Below are 14,060 nucleotides of genomic sequence, written 5' to 3' on the forward strand. Positions count from 1 at the left end.
GCTTCCCAGGATTCTGACCACATTTTGAGTCTATGCATGGCTTTATATTACTGTTTGTGCAATGAAAAAGGTCTGACAACAGGACTAGTGACACCTGTAAAGTTAAGCACATTTGCATTTGCAGAACTAGGGGCAACATTTGAAGTTATAAAAATACTGAAAAGGCATCATATTTTTAAAGCAAGTCTCCATTTAACCATGTTTGACCTTATTACCATCCATATAACATACTCCACTTTCTCTTTGGAATGAGATGCGTTGGTCCCACAGGATACAGCCATTCTTTTTGAATTAGTAAGTATTTCTTTCAGGGCCCACAGGGAGAACCCTGAAACATAAGGAGGGAAATAACTCTCCTATTCAGAGAAAGAATCACACAAAATCACAAAAGATGCTCTCACTTTGTGGGTGGCTTTGCTTAAAGCAGGAGAGAAACCCAGAATTGACAAGGAAGAGCTATCGAGTAAGGGGCTACCTGTAATTTCTGAATTTTGCCCCAAATAAAACCAGAGCTTACAAACATTGTCTCCCTTTTTAACTGTAAAGAGGTTTATGAAGCATCATGTAACATCCATGAAACCATGAACCTCATCAACTGACATTACAGGCAGGTACAATAGCCGTAAACTCACAAGGGAAAAAATACAAATAAAAGAAAAATCCTAGTATTTCATTGAGTTCTATTTGAGGAAAGACAGTTTTGCCCCCAAATGTTTCCTGTTACTCTGATTAAATCCATTAATTCACTATAATGTGAACAGCACTTGAAGCTCCATCAATCAGTATGATCATTGGTGATATTTTCACATTAGCTTATATCGGTTTAGCATTATTCTGAACTTGATTCTTCAAACATGCTTTCAGAGGACAAGTCATTACTAAGGATTTTATTATGCACAGCCACATTAAAATTATTTTCCAGTATTTTCCATTATCTCATTGAACCCTCTAGAACAACGTCAGCTGTCATCAGGTATTCTGAAAACTAAACTCTAGACTTTGCACTGCTTTTTGTTATACAAAAAAATAATGCAAAATGGAATCAGGTTTTCTCCAATTTGCTAAGAATAGGAGTCTAATTTTGAAATTTTCAGTTGAGCACCAGCATACAGATGTACGAGGGAATATCGGCAAGGATACCCAACAGGACTGAGTTTTCTCTTCTTCACCTGCTATCATCAGAACATGTACTCAGGACGCAGTAGAGCTAACTCTTCCGATGGATAATACCAATACACCTCACGTCCCAGGAATTTCTTTTCAGTGGTTCAGGAACACATTTGCTGGAGCCCATCAACATCCTGCAATGGAACAAGCTCCAGCCCCACATCCAATGAGTCTGGCTGTGTGATGGATGGGCAGTTAGTTAAGTCTGTGTCAAAGCAGCTGGGGAATACATACATCTTTATAAATATGTAATTTTTATTGAGGTTTCCAGTTCGTTTACTAGAGCTCAGTTCAGTCAGCGTGGCAACTGCTATATGGAACTGAGTCATGGGTCATCAATCGGGGCTGAATCGACCCTTTGCATACTAAGTACCACTACATTTTGACCAGCATGTTAGTCAGATCAGCAGAGTTTTGGACAACAGCCTAAGAGTCAACTACTGGAGTTCTGAGCCAAAAATTCCCACTGGTAAAGTAGACAATGGTGCTGTCCAGGAGTAGGCTTGGGATGATTCTTCACTGAGGTCACTGCATGTTTGGTACGCACTTTGTTCTGCAAGAAGAGCCTTCCTTGTGTGATCCACTAGTCTCAAAGCCAATGGGTAATGTTATCTTTATGACTTAGACTTGATATAAATTAAGACCTATTTAGTTATTTTTCCCAGTTATTCAAGATATTTTAATCAGCTTTACATCATCACCATGTCTTGAAGTAGTGAACATAAGGTTTTGGAGCTCCTGGCTGAAGACCCAAACAGCTAGGTACCGACAGGAGAAAGGGTGCAGGTTGTAACCCCAGCTCATTCTTGAGTTGCTACTCTATAAGTAGACTTTGATGGCCATACCTCTGCCATCTGTATTTCTGCTTATTGGACTCTGCCCATCTTGTTACAGGGGGCAAGAAGACTTACCAAAATGGGAATAATTCTGTCAACTCCACCAGTTATGGTTTAAAAAAAAAAAAAAACAACGACAAACCACCACCATTGTCTAGGACTCCTATTTGGGCAAAACTACTGACTCCATATAAACAGGTTTTGTGATCTTTGGTACCAAGTCCCTGTTTCCACAGCATTTAAATATATTACTAATTCTAAATATGGGAAAATTGCACCTCTGCCCATCAAAGAATCCTTTCCAGTAGGTCAACCAGGCCTGCTATTTCTCCAAGACTGGAACACTGAAATGCATTACAGCACACCTTCTGTCTCTCATCATAACAAGAAGCATAAAATTTCCAGTATGTTATAAAAATATTGGTTACACAGGCTAATCTTTACATACAGTTAGGACTCAGAGAAGACTACTTGTTGCCCTAGAACGAGAACAAGGGTAAAAATGCAAAGGTTTTAGGACACATTAACTGCATATCCAAGATACAGAATTAATACTCTCAATTCATAAGAGTGTTGTTACATAAAATTGTTCAAAATTATGGCACATAACTGTAGAATCACAGAACGATTTAGGTTTGAGGGGACCTTTGGCACTTACCTGCTCTAACGCCTTGCTCAAAGCAGGGCCAACTTTGAAGACACATCTAACTCTGAAGTCAGGACAAAACAGAGCCTTGTCCAGTCAACTCTTGGTATCTCAAAGGAGGGACATGGCCAGCAGGTCAAGACAAGTCGTTACTTCCCTCTACTCAGCACCAGTGAGACTGCATCAGAGTACTGGGTCCAGCACTTTGGGCTCCCCAAGAAAGACATTGACAAACTAGAGCCAGAAGAACTGGTTTCTCCAAACAGCAGCAACTGTTTTCCTTCAATACCAGTACCAAATAAAATCAGTATCAATTTCTGACCAATCTAGTAGAGACTGTAGCCTTTTTTTGCCATTGGAATATGTTGTTCTTTAAGATTCTGGGGAATATTTACGTTTTGGGGCCAGAGGTATACTTGCCATTTCTGATAGTCAGTTTCTGGTTGTCTCATTCCAAAAGCTGATTCTTCTATTAAATTTACATTCCAAGCAGAGCCATTGGATTTTAAAAGTGATGCTCCCAAACAAGTATACCTCCTGCCTTACATATTGACTTCTACTCCCAAATCCTGGCTAAATTAGTATGTTTAGAGCTTCCTGGATGCAGCTTTTAAGTACATGAATTCCTCTTATAAAAATGCAACACGGGGACATACAATTTGTTTCAGTGTCACAGTCCCCTTTCAAATGTCACAGAGAACTCTCACCATGAATAACTTGTACCTGTCTCAAGGGGATTTTCATAGACATTACAGGAAACAAATCAGCCTTAAGCAATGCCCTTGTGCCACATGCTGCATTTTTATTTATTTCTGTACACTTTCAAACTTCTGCTACACGGCATACGACATTTATCTGCAACAGTCCCTGCTTCTTTCTCAACATACTAACACTCAGGTACTCACAGAATGAAACAGATGCATGTACCAAATTAACATCAGTTATTACAGTTACATTAGATTCAACACAATATAGATTTTAGTTTGGAATACTTTTAACATCCTCTGTGTGAGAAAAATAGTACAATACAGCAACATTAAAAAATACCTACAATTATGCAAATTAAACAGTAATAGCAGCAGCACCCTGCAGGTCAGGATGGCCGAGCGGTCTAAGGCGCTGCGTTCAGGTCGCAGTCTCCTCTGGAGGCGTGGGTTCGAATCCTACTTCTGACAGCTCCCTTTTGGGGCTGCATATGGCCAGGGACCAGTCACCAGCAGTGCCCCCCAGGGCTCAGTTCTAGGGCCAGTCCTGTTCAATGTTTTTATCAACAATCTGGATGCAGGAGTTGAATGCACCATTAGCAACTTTGCTGATGACACCAAACTGGGAGGTGCTGCTGACTCTCTTGAGGCACAGGAAGCCTCACAGAGGCATCTAGATAGACATGGAGCACTGGGCTATGATTAATGGGACAAAATTTAACAAGTCCAAATGCCAGATTCTGCACCTGGGATGGAGTAACACCAGGTACAAGTATAAATTGGGAGAGGAGTGGCTGGAGAGCAGCCCTGCAGAAAGGGACCTGGGGGTGCTGGTCGACAGCAGGCTCAGTATGAGTCAGCAGTGTGACCTGGCAGAACAGAGGGCAAAACTCATCCTGGGGTGCATCAAACACAGCACAACCAGCCGGTCAAAAGGGGTGATTATCCCGATGTATTCAGCACTGGTGCGGCCTCACCTTGAGTATATTGTGTGCAGTTCTGGGCCCCGCAATTTAAGAAGGATCTGAAGGTCCTTGAATACATCCAGAGGAAGGCAACAAAGCTGGTGACACAGCTGGAAGGAATGTCCTATGAGGAGCAGCTGAGGACTTTGAGGTTGTCTAGTTTGGAGAGAAGGAGGCTGAGGGGCCACCTCATTGCTCTCCACAGCTTCCTGAGGAGGGGATGTGGAAGGGGAGGTGCTGATCTCTTCTCCCTGGTATCCAGTGACAGGACACGCAGGAATGGTTCAAAGCTGTACCAGGGGAGGTTTAGGCTGGACATTAGGAAGCATTTCTTTACCAAGACAGTGGTCAAACTCTGGAACAGACTTCCTAGAGAGGTAGTCAATGCCCCAAACCCGTCAGTGTTTAAGAGGCTCTTAATAACACGCTTTAACTTTTGGTCAGCCCTGAAGTGGTCAGGCAGTTGGACTAGATGGCTGTTGTAGGTCCCTTCCAACTGAACTATTCTATTCTTTTCTATTCTTAAAAAAAAAAAAAAAAAAAGGTGTCTTAAATTAAAATAGGAGATCTAACTGTCTCAGCAGTTCAGAATCCAACCCCCAAAATCTGGTGGGGTTTCTGCTTCCTCCCCACTACCATGCCTGCGCTAGCCCTGCGCCTTCCATGCACTAGCTCTGATGCTGAATGTCAGGCTATATGCCTCACTGACATAGCAAGAAATGTTGGTCTGCTGCTTTAGGGAGTGGGATCCACCTGCCAGGCAATCACCTGGAAAGCTCTGACACTTGCTGAAGTGGCAACAGCAGGGGAGTGAGCAGAGCAGAGCATGAGAGGCAGAAGTCAGAACCTCCCTCTCTCCCCCTTTTGCCAGAGGTGAGCTGTTATTTTGGCTCTAGGTGATTCCTAAAACTACAGCTTCCATCTCAAAACTAGGGGGTTTTTTTTGCCTTTTTTTCCTATTAACTTGCTCTCCCAAATACTTTGGATATTGCATTTTGTTCTTGTTTTGTTAAAATTTAAAAACCTCTCAAAAGTGTGTATGAATCAGTAAATGAATTAAATTTTCACGTTGCGTATTTAGAGTTAAGTACACATTAAGTGACATTCTGAAACACAAACTATTTCTTAAAAACAAGGTCACAAACATCAGTCACAAGAACACTCTTCCCATGAATGAAGTGGAAGACTAGGATTTTTAGCGCCATAAGTTGTAAATGTTAAATATCCAGTACTGCAAACGTTCAGCAGACATGCAATAATAGCCTCTGAACACACATAGCACTAGATCATTATAAATCTGCAGCTAAAAAAAAAAATATGAATTAATGAATTATTCCAGAGAAAGAAACAGACTGAGGGAGTGTTTTAATTATCTGATATTAACACAGACTCCAACAAAGGTAATTAATGCTTTGCATCTGCAAATGCTACCACACATTCCTTGACTAAAGTTGCTTACCTACCCAAAATACTTACCTACCATACCTCGTGTACAGAAGAAATATATCTCTCTTTCTCCAGAACCTTAACCCATGGGGTGGTGTTAACCCATCCGTTCTTACTGGCAAGCAGCACTACAGTCCATCAATGCATACGGGGATGTTTTGCAGAACATCCTCGCAGAAAGCAACGTTAAGATCACCATCTCCTGAACTGTTAATGCTATGTCAGTATTTAATTCCATGTTCCAGACGGCAATTCTACCAGTATTGGAATTCTGAAAGCAGAATTATGAAAGCACAGAAAGTCTGGCGTGTTTGGGTCTGCCAGACATACAACAACATCCATAGGCAGCTGCCTAAAGCAGTAATCCACAACTGTAAATTGTAGGGTGCGGGGCTGGCTGGTCTTCCTGTGGGATCCATTTTCAATGAAACCTGAAATCAGCATCCTGGTTGTTTATAGTCTTTCAAGTCCCACCAACACGATTTACAATAGTAGTATATTATCTACCTTATATAGGCATCAATCCAAGTGTTATTAGAAGTTATTGGATCTAAAGTGATAGTGTAAACTCTTCCTAATGTATGAGGAAAAAATACAACTGAGATGGAGATCTATAAAGAGGGATGTATATAGAGATACATATATAAAAACCATGCAATAATTGTATGTCACAAGCAAAACAGCAACTTTGTAGTCTAGAACCTCCTTAGCTTCTTTTCAATTATGATGTGAATATTGAGATCATATAAATCAAACCAGATGTACCTACAGTATTTGAGATGGTTTAAGCATCCTAAAAAACTACTAGTGAGAAGGCATTCACTAAATAGATTATGCATTCAAATACCTATTCAGAACTGTAGCTTTTTTCTACAGTCCCTTCCTGACCCTACTCTAATCCCCATTGAGAGGCTTCCAGGAGGGGAGAGAGAGACAGAACTCCATGGGGCTCCGGCCACAATTCAGGATAAGAAAAACCCTAACGCCAATGGGAGTTCACAAGTTATTTCAGTGGTCCTCGGATTTCATTCCCTGATTCAAATCTCCATTTTGGACAAGGCTGCACAGGAGTTGCTGGACCTATGGAACAGCAGCAATGTAACAGGATGCACAGAGCCACGGGTTAAAAAGTCTGCAGCCATGAGCTCTGCATAGCTTGTAGTTAACAGCGTTTCCCTTCCAGTAACACATTGTAATGGGTATGCAGATGAGATTTCATTTGGATTTTCAATATAATTACACAATAAAACACAATATTCTGCCAGGTCAATTCTTCCATATTCACAGACTACAATAATGGACAAAACAAAAGAGGGAGAGGGAGGGTTAAATCCAAGGCCATCATAAACGACAGAGATCACAGGATTTCATCAAGAAATCCTTGTAGAAAGTTCAATTCCTTGTTCTCTAGCAGATCATTTATGCTGGAATTAAAGGCCTGCACAGAACAAAAAACCTGCCAAACCCTTTGTTAGTATGTAGGTTACAGTCATTATTAAGAATAAGCATGAAATTGTGGCAAAGCACACGTTAACTGATAGTAATGATTTCTGTGAAGACAGTCTTTTCCTATAAACTGGCTTTCAGAAACTTTCACAAGACGGACTGGACAGAATATACAGAGGCATCTGAGGGAAAGAAGAACAATTATTTTTTTAAAAATCTGATTATCAGTATGTATGTTAGCTATTTCACAATCACATGCCAGTATCTGCACTCTTTTATATACAAGCCGTACATAGTATTTTTTCCTTCATATAAAACTTTCTCCAGCAAATGAATGGTTGTCACCAAACTTTCCTCCTCCTGGTTTTATGAATGTTGCCCATGGACTAGAGGAGGATACAGCAAGGCAGAGACCATGTCATCATATGCTCATCACAAAGCATAACAGATACCCAGATCTGATCAGTGCTTATCACTCAACATGAGTGACTGAACGACTGAAATGGAAACTTCCAGTATTTCTCTCCTGACACCAAACCCACACGTCACTCTGAAAAGAATTAGATGAAGTCCAGCCAAGTTTACGCTAAGTAGGTGGACACTGAGGGAGTTTTGAGATATCTCATTACTTCTACTGCTCATGAGTGGACAGAATAGTATATTTCCAACACTTTGTGGTCTTCAAAGATTTTTTCAAAAACAAGTAAAAGGAATAATGAGGACACCATGGCTCACCTGCTCCCTTTGTCATTGAAACAAGCCTACACTGGCAGTTCAAAGCATGTCTGAATTTGCATTCATCTGACTGAGAAACAATCCATTACCAGCAGCTAATCATCTTTTTTGCCCTAATGAATCTACCTTGAAAGGAATGTACCTGGGGCTCCATGCTGTTCACAGTTACGAGAACATGAAAGCTGGACTAACTCTGCTGAGGACATTGATGGCTAACTCTGACATCAATTAAATGTCAACTGGAATCAATTCAGACAATGCAAGTCTATCCTTATATTAAACACGATGCACGCAGAAGCTCTTCCCTCAGTACAGGGGTCCTGGATCTCTACTGGCCTAAGCCACACTGCAGAGGGGCAGGCCCAAAGGGCAGCTTTGGCATGAGGGAACACAGGTGCCGGAAAGTGAAAATAACACATAGCTGTTTCTGATAGCATAGAGATGCTTGTGATAGCACAGGCAGAAAGCTACCTGCTGCAAGCCAAGCCTGCACATGGATCTTCTGTGGACAGACATCATCACAACATAGGGCAGCTTGTTATTCTTTCTGCTGCTAGTGCTTTTCATAACACATGCAAATGATTGAAAAAAAAACAATATTTATTTGTAGGTATGCCTGTCCTGAAGCCAAAGTCTTGTTCCACTTGCAAAAGTCCCATTCCCCTTTGAAAGGTAATGCTGTCTTTTTACTGTGGGCCAATCCACTGGCTGTTTGCTGCTAGAAATATTCACCCTTACCTCAGAGTGGGAATTTCACGCTCGTGTTTAACTGGAATTAATTTATTTTCCTATTCCTTCAGTGCTAGGCTCTGACAGCTCCCGCTCGCCCCAGCACAGCACAGCATTAGTGGATGGTCCCCATCGCTGCCGTACGGCTACAGAGACGCTCCACCAAAGCACCCAGGTACTTTAATGCCTCCTCAGAGAGGAGGGCCCACAAGCCATACATCATACAGCCTCTAAGAAACAAAACTACATGCTTTCCCACTTTTCTTTCTCATCAACAAAAATGAGGAGCAGAGCTATATTGCAGCCCTGTGGCAATCAGCACTGGGCAAAGCAGAAGACATCCAAGCAACAGCAGTGTCGAGATCCTTCACTCAGTACCCGGTGTGGGGTTTACTGAATAACAATAATAAAAAATACCTCTTTATTGCCATGTGCAATTTTGCTTATCTCTCTTTTTATATGAGAAACACTTAATTTTCAGGAGACAATATTATCAACAGCAACTGGAATACAATAAACCAACTGCAAATGTCTATAAAACTGCCTCTTTATCTGACTGGGGTCAGTTAAGGTAAAATAAAAATTAAAATCTCTACATAAGGAAAGTTATATAAGTAGGTGAGTGGGTTTAAAAACAAAACACAGATGTCAGAAAGTTATATTCACCTGTCAAAGCAAGTAAACTACCAGATAAAAGGGAGGTTAGGTTTGAATATGATTAAAGCCTTATTTTTTCCCCAAAGAGCACAGATTTAGACTTGCTGAAGTCTGCATATTTAAAATACACAATAATAAATATGAGCTATTGAGTCATCACCAATTATTTTAAAAGAGCAAATTGTTTATTTATAAAGAAAGACAAGAAGGACTCAGAGTTGAAGAAGAAGCTGTCTTTGGAGTTTAGAGGTTTTGTTTTGTTTTTCTAACTTAATTTACTTTGTTTCATCTCTATCTTTAACTTCAGAAGTATCACATTTCAAATCTTTCCTTTTTGGCTTCTTCTATTGCGGCCTTTAGTTTGTGGCACACCTTTCACACACCCCAACAAGCCGTCAACCATTAATGTGATAGTCCTGTCTATGAAACAAGTGAAACTAAATAAGCGTTATAACACAAATCGAATCCTCCAGCTGCCCAGTGGTTGAATGTCACAAACACCAATTTGTTTAGCTCTTTGGATAATGTTGAGTCCCCAACAACTGGACTAAACGCAGTTAAAATTAAGAGGAAGCTGTGCTGTGTTTTCATAGAGAAGAGGTGAGCACGGGGCACTAGTCTGCCTTGCGCTTTAGCTGCTGACTCCCACCAGCAGCCCCAGTGGATCACGCTGGGGATGCTGGCGTTGGCCGGATTTCCAGCATCTCTGCCCTGAGTTGCAATGCCCATAGGAGAAATGTGGCTCAATGTCAGGACTGTCCCTGGGCTGCCCTGCATGGATCGCAGGTGTAGCTGCATTGCTTTACCCTCCTCTCCTAAATAACCTCTCCTCCATAATTAGACTTACTCCTTATCTGCAGTCTAGCCCAGTATCCTCTTAACACACACAAGAACAACCACGCTGGGTTAGACCAACGGTCAGCCTAGGTCAGCATCCTCTGGGACGGTGGCCAAGACTAGCCCTAAGGGAGAAATCAATACAGACAGCAGGACAAAGCTTCCCTGCTCCCTGGAATCTGTGGTTCAGAGTCTTCATAATGTAGGCTTATTTCTTTGTGTTTCATCGCTTGCAACAGACTACAGAGCCACTGAGGCTGGTGGGGACCTCCAGGGATCCTCCAGTCCCTCCTCCTGCTCAGAGCCAGCTCAGCTGCAGCAGATTGCTCAGGGCCATAACCAGTTGGGTTTTGATGATCTCCCAGGATGGACACCATCCAACCTTGTAGCAACCTGTTCTGGTGTTTAACCACCTTCACATTAAAAAAAGTTTTTTCTTATGTTTCCTGAACTTTTGAGCATTCCCGTGCTCCTGTAACAAATTCCAGAGCCTGCCTATGCTCTGCCTGAGGAGCTACCCACAAGCCTGGTGTATGGGGGTGGAGATTATAGTAACAGCAGTGTTTCTCATGTCTCCCTACACTCTGCACGAGACCACTGCTCTAGCTTAATGTGGTGATCTTACAAAGGTTTTAAGACCACAAAAAAGGTCTTAAGACCACAGAATTCATTAGTTTTATTGGAATACTCTGAGATACTTAATTTTTCTGGCTTCTGGACTTTCCCCATGATGTCAATAAAGATTCCTTTCTTTTTCTGTCTTTGTCATGAGCAGTGGAGGCATCTAGCATTGCTCCGTAACACCTAGAGAAACAAGATAATTCTGTTTACAACTAATTTCTGATAATAAACGCCAAACTATTTCTCAACTCTCAGATTAGAAAAAGCCAGGTACAATGCAATGATTTGCCAAAAGGTAAATAACCTTTTGATGGCATCTTCCATTCTTGGAACTATTCTCATAAACAGCTTTTTTGCTCTTATGATGCATCTGTTGCATTTATTTCTCCCCTTCCCATGAGACTCCCCATCTGCTGTATACATCTGAAATGGCATCTGATAATTCATGCTAAGAAAGCAGCCTTATCTATTCCAGTCTTCAGATTTACTTTTTCATAAACATCAGCAGGAATACAAAAAGATATTAGGAAATCAGACCTAGAATTCTTTGTTCAGAAAATAACCTTGTCCATGTTAAGAAACAAACAAAAAAAAAGTGGGGCTTTGGGGATGAGAAAACGTTTCATCTGACTGTATAGTTCACAGAAGAATATGCATTTAAAATAAGACAAACGGAAGGAGCTGACCAATCACTCGTCATACAGAGGAACAAAAGAGTTCACCATGATAAGGCTTAAGCCACTGGTGTTATTCTTTCACTGTCATTATTTAATGCAAAGAGTATCTTAGAGTTATATTAAAGATGGAAGATCAAATAGGGACAAAAGCTAAGACTGCGTGGTCATCCCCAGCCCCTCATGGAGTTTGTTGCACAGATTTGATTAGCTCTTGAGAAAGCTCCATTTCTTCTGGAAGAAAAGTTAAGAGCAAGTTTTCTACCTTGGTTGAAAGATGGATAAAAGGGTGGAAGTCACACAGTACTGAGGCAATAAAAAGATTACAGGGATTCAGGCGAATACAATATGATATAACAAGCCCTGTACAAACCTGGGTTGGCCCTTTTGGCTTTGCTATAATGCAGATAGAACAATGACTCATATACCAAACATTGTCCAAAATAAATCATGTACCATATCTAGTGGTAAATGAATTATCCCTGCTCTTCAGAACTGCTCTTTTCATAAAGAGCCATCCCTCTAGACAGTCTGAAGAGAACTGAGTGAATTTTCTTCCTATGAGAAACAGGAAACAGAGCTAAAATTCCCGTGTAATAAGTTCCATTTCCACAGCTAGAATTTTAATATGGATACCTAGTTATAAAAGATTTACTATAAAAATTATACTTGTATTAACAATGAATTTTTGGATGTTTATAAGCTTAGAAACTGTTACAGAAATGACAAATCAAAAACACTGTCTAGAGGCAAACCAGTTTCCAGTGTTGTTCTGATAACTACAATTAGGGAGCTTAATGAAATCCAGTGTATCAGATCAGTTTCACATCCCTTCACCTCTGACTTGTACTACCATGACATCTTCCAATAAGTATGGGGCAAATGGATTAGATCTACAGACTTATTTTATAGTCTCCCCTTCAGACTGGTTTTCTTGTACTTTCTGGCAATATTTAAGAAAATATTTTCCAATTAATTGGAAGTCATTTAGTGCTTTCACCAAATTACTCCTCAATGAGTCTGAAGCAGATACACTTTCTTTTTCCCATGTGCCTTTGATTTCTTCTCTGCACACACAGACATACACTTAATTAAAACTTTCCATTGAGGGAGCATTAGCTAGACACACAAGGCATACCAAGTTGCTCTTAGGCTTCCTGCCAGAAATCCAGCAGCGCTGCTGCTTTCCTTCATTTACTTTAAATTGTCAGCAAAACAGGCAATTTATGACCACACAAATACGTAGCCAACAACCTATGACCACTGTCTGCTGCAATACAGCACAGACGGGGCTCTTTAGTTGGTCCCGTTCCCTCAGACTGGTTCATGTTGCCGAATGCGGAATCAGAACACACTTTACTAAGTGTCTTCTATAACACTGCAATAAAATAAATCACCAGTAAGAGTATTTAAAAAGGTGCCAGGGAGCAGCGTGAACAAATCCCATTAGCAGACAACGGGATTTGTGCAGATATCTACTATTCACCATGTTGAAAATTTAAGCCCGGGGCTTTATACAAACAAGCAGGACACAGACATATCATATTGTGAAATGAGGGTTTGTTTTCTACCCAGGATATTGGGATTTTTCTTAGGAATAAAGATAGAGGGAGAAAAGCCTTTTGCTCTGATATAGTGTTAAGATTGTTGGAGGGATTTAAAAAAGCTTATGAAGAAAGGGAGACATCTAAATCATATAATTGCCAGAAGCATTTGAAAAAGTCTGTAGGACATGACAACAGCTCTCATTACATGGTACCAGTCCTGCCTTAGAAGGTTTCAGAGATGTATCTGGCAAGCAGGCCCCGAGAGAAAATGTATTTCCGACCACCAGTGTAGCTATTCTTACATGTGACAGATGCAGCAGAATCTAGATGATGCCACTTAGCTCTATTAGCTGCTGATTGTCATACGTGTGCCTTTCACATTTAAGTTGAGATTAAACTAGAGTGGTTTTAAATTGAGACCAGGTTTTACGTGGCAGCACTGATAATTCTCTAACCTACAGACTTCATTTCCTAAAACCGAGAGAAATCTTGTGAAGTTATTTTTACAGCCAGAATCTAATAGGAGCAGTTCTGCTAAGACTGGAAACATACCAACAACTGGAGATAACTGCAGGGCACTGATGCCCAAGCTCAGCATGGAATCTGAGCATGAGCAAAAGTTTATCCTTGTCTGGGAAATAGCTTCGTGCTTTCCTGCACAAGAAGAAATGACTGAACTGGGGCATGAGTACCTTCAGCCGACTTCATCATTTAGCAAGACTGACCTTCAGTTTATACCTTGGCATATTTTTCTTCCAAATGCATTTCTTGAAAAGCAAAACCAAACATCTTCCTCATCCTGCATGTTCCTGGTAAGAGTATTGTTAGAAAATTCAGGTGAAATCCTGACTTCTATAATAAGAGCAAAAGAATTTCACTGACTTGAGAAATGCCAGGGTTTTGCCCTTCAGCAGGAGCTTGAACAGGGTGTAATGGGGAACACACCCCTGTAGACTGAAGAGCCCAGCCACATACACAACATATCTTAAGAGTCTTGCTCAGAAACTCTGTGCCTCCTGAATCTTCTAAAGCATAAGGGAACTGGAAACA

The 14,060-nt window shown here is 40.9% G+C and overlaps 1 protein-coding gene and 1 non-coding gene across 6 annotated transcripts in view; one reads left to right on the forward strand and one right to left on the reverse strand.

Moving 5' to 3' along the window:
• The window catches only part of OXR1 (oxidation resistance 1), a 327,657-nt gene that overhangs the window by 255,532 nt on the left and 58,065 nt on the right, over positions 1-14,060 (reverse strand). The gene's annotated exons all lie outside the window — the stretch shown is intronic.
• Positions 3,742-3,824, forward strand: TRNAL-CAG (transfer RNA leucine (anticodon CAG)). Its single transcript has one exon. It is a non-coding gene; the product is annotated as a tRNA-Leu (tRNA).

The sequence above is a fragment of the Nyctibius grandis genome, chromosome 3 (genome assembly GCF_013368605.1).
Source record: "Nyctibius grandis isolate bNycGra1 chromosome 3, bNycGra1.pri, whole genome shotgun sequence".
Classification (NCBI taxonomy): Eukaryota; Metazoa; Chordata; class Aves; order Nyctibiiformes; family Nyctibiidae; genus Nyctibius; species Nyctibius grandis.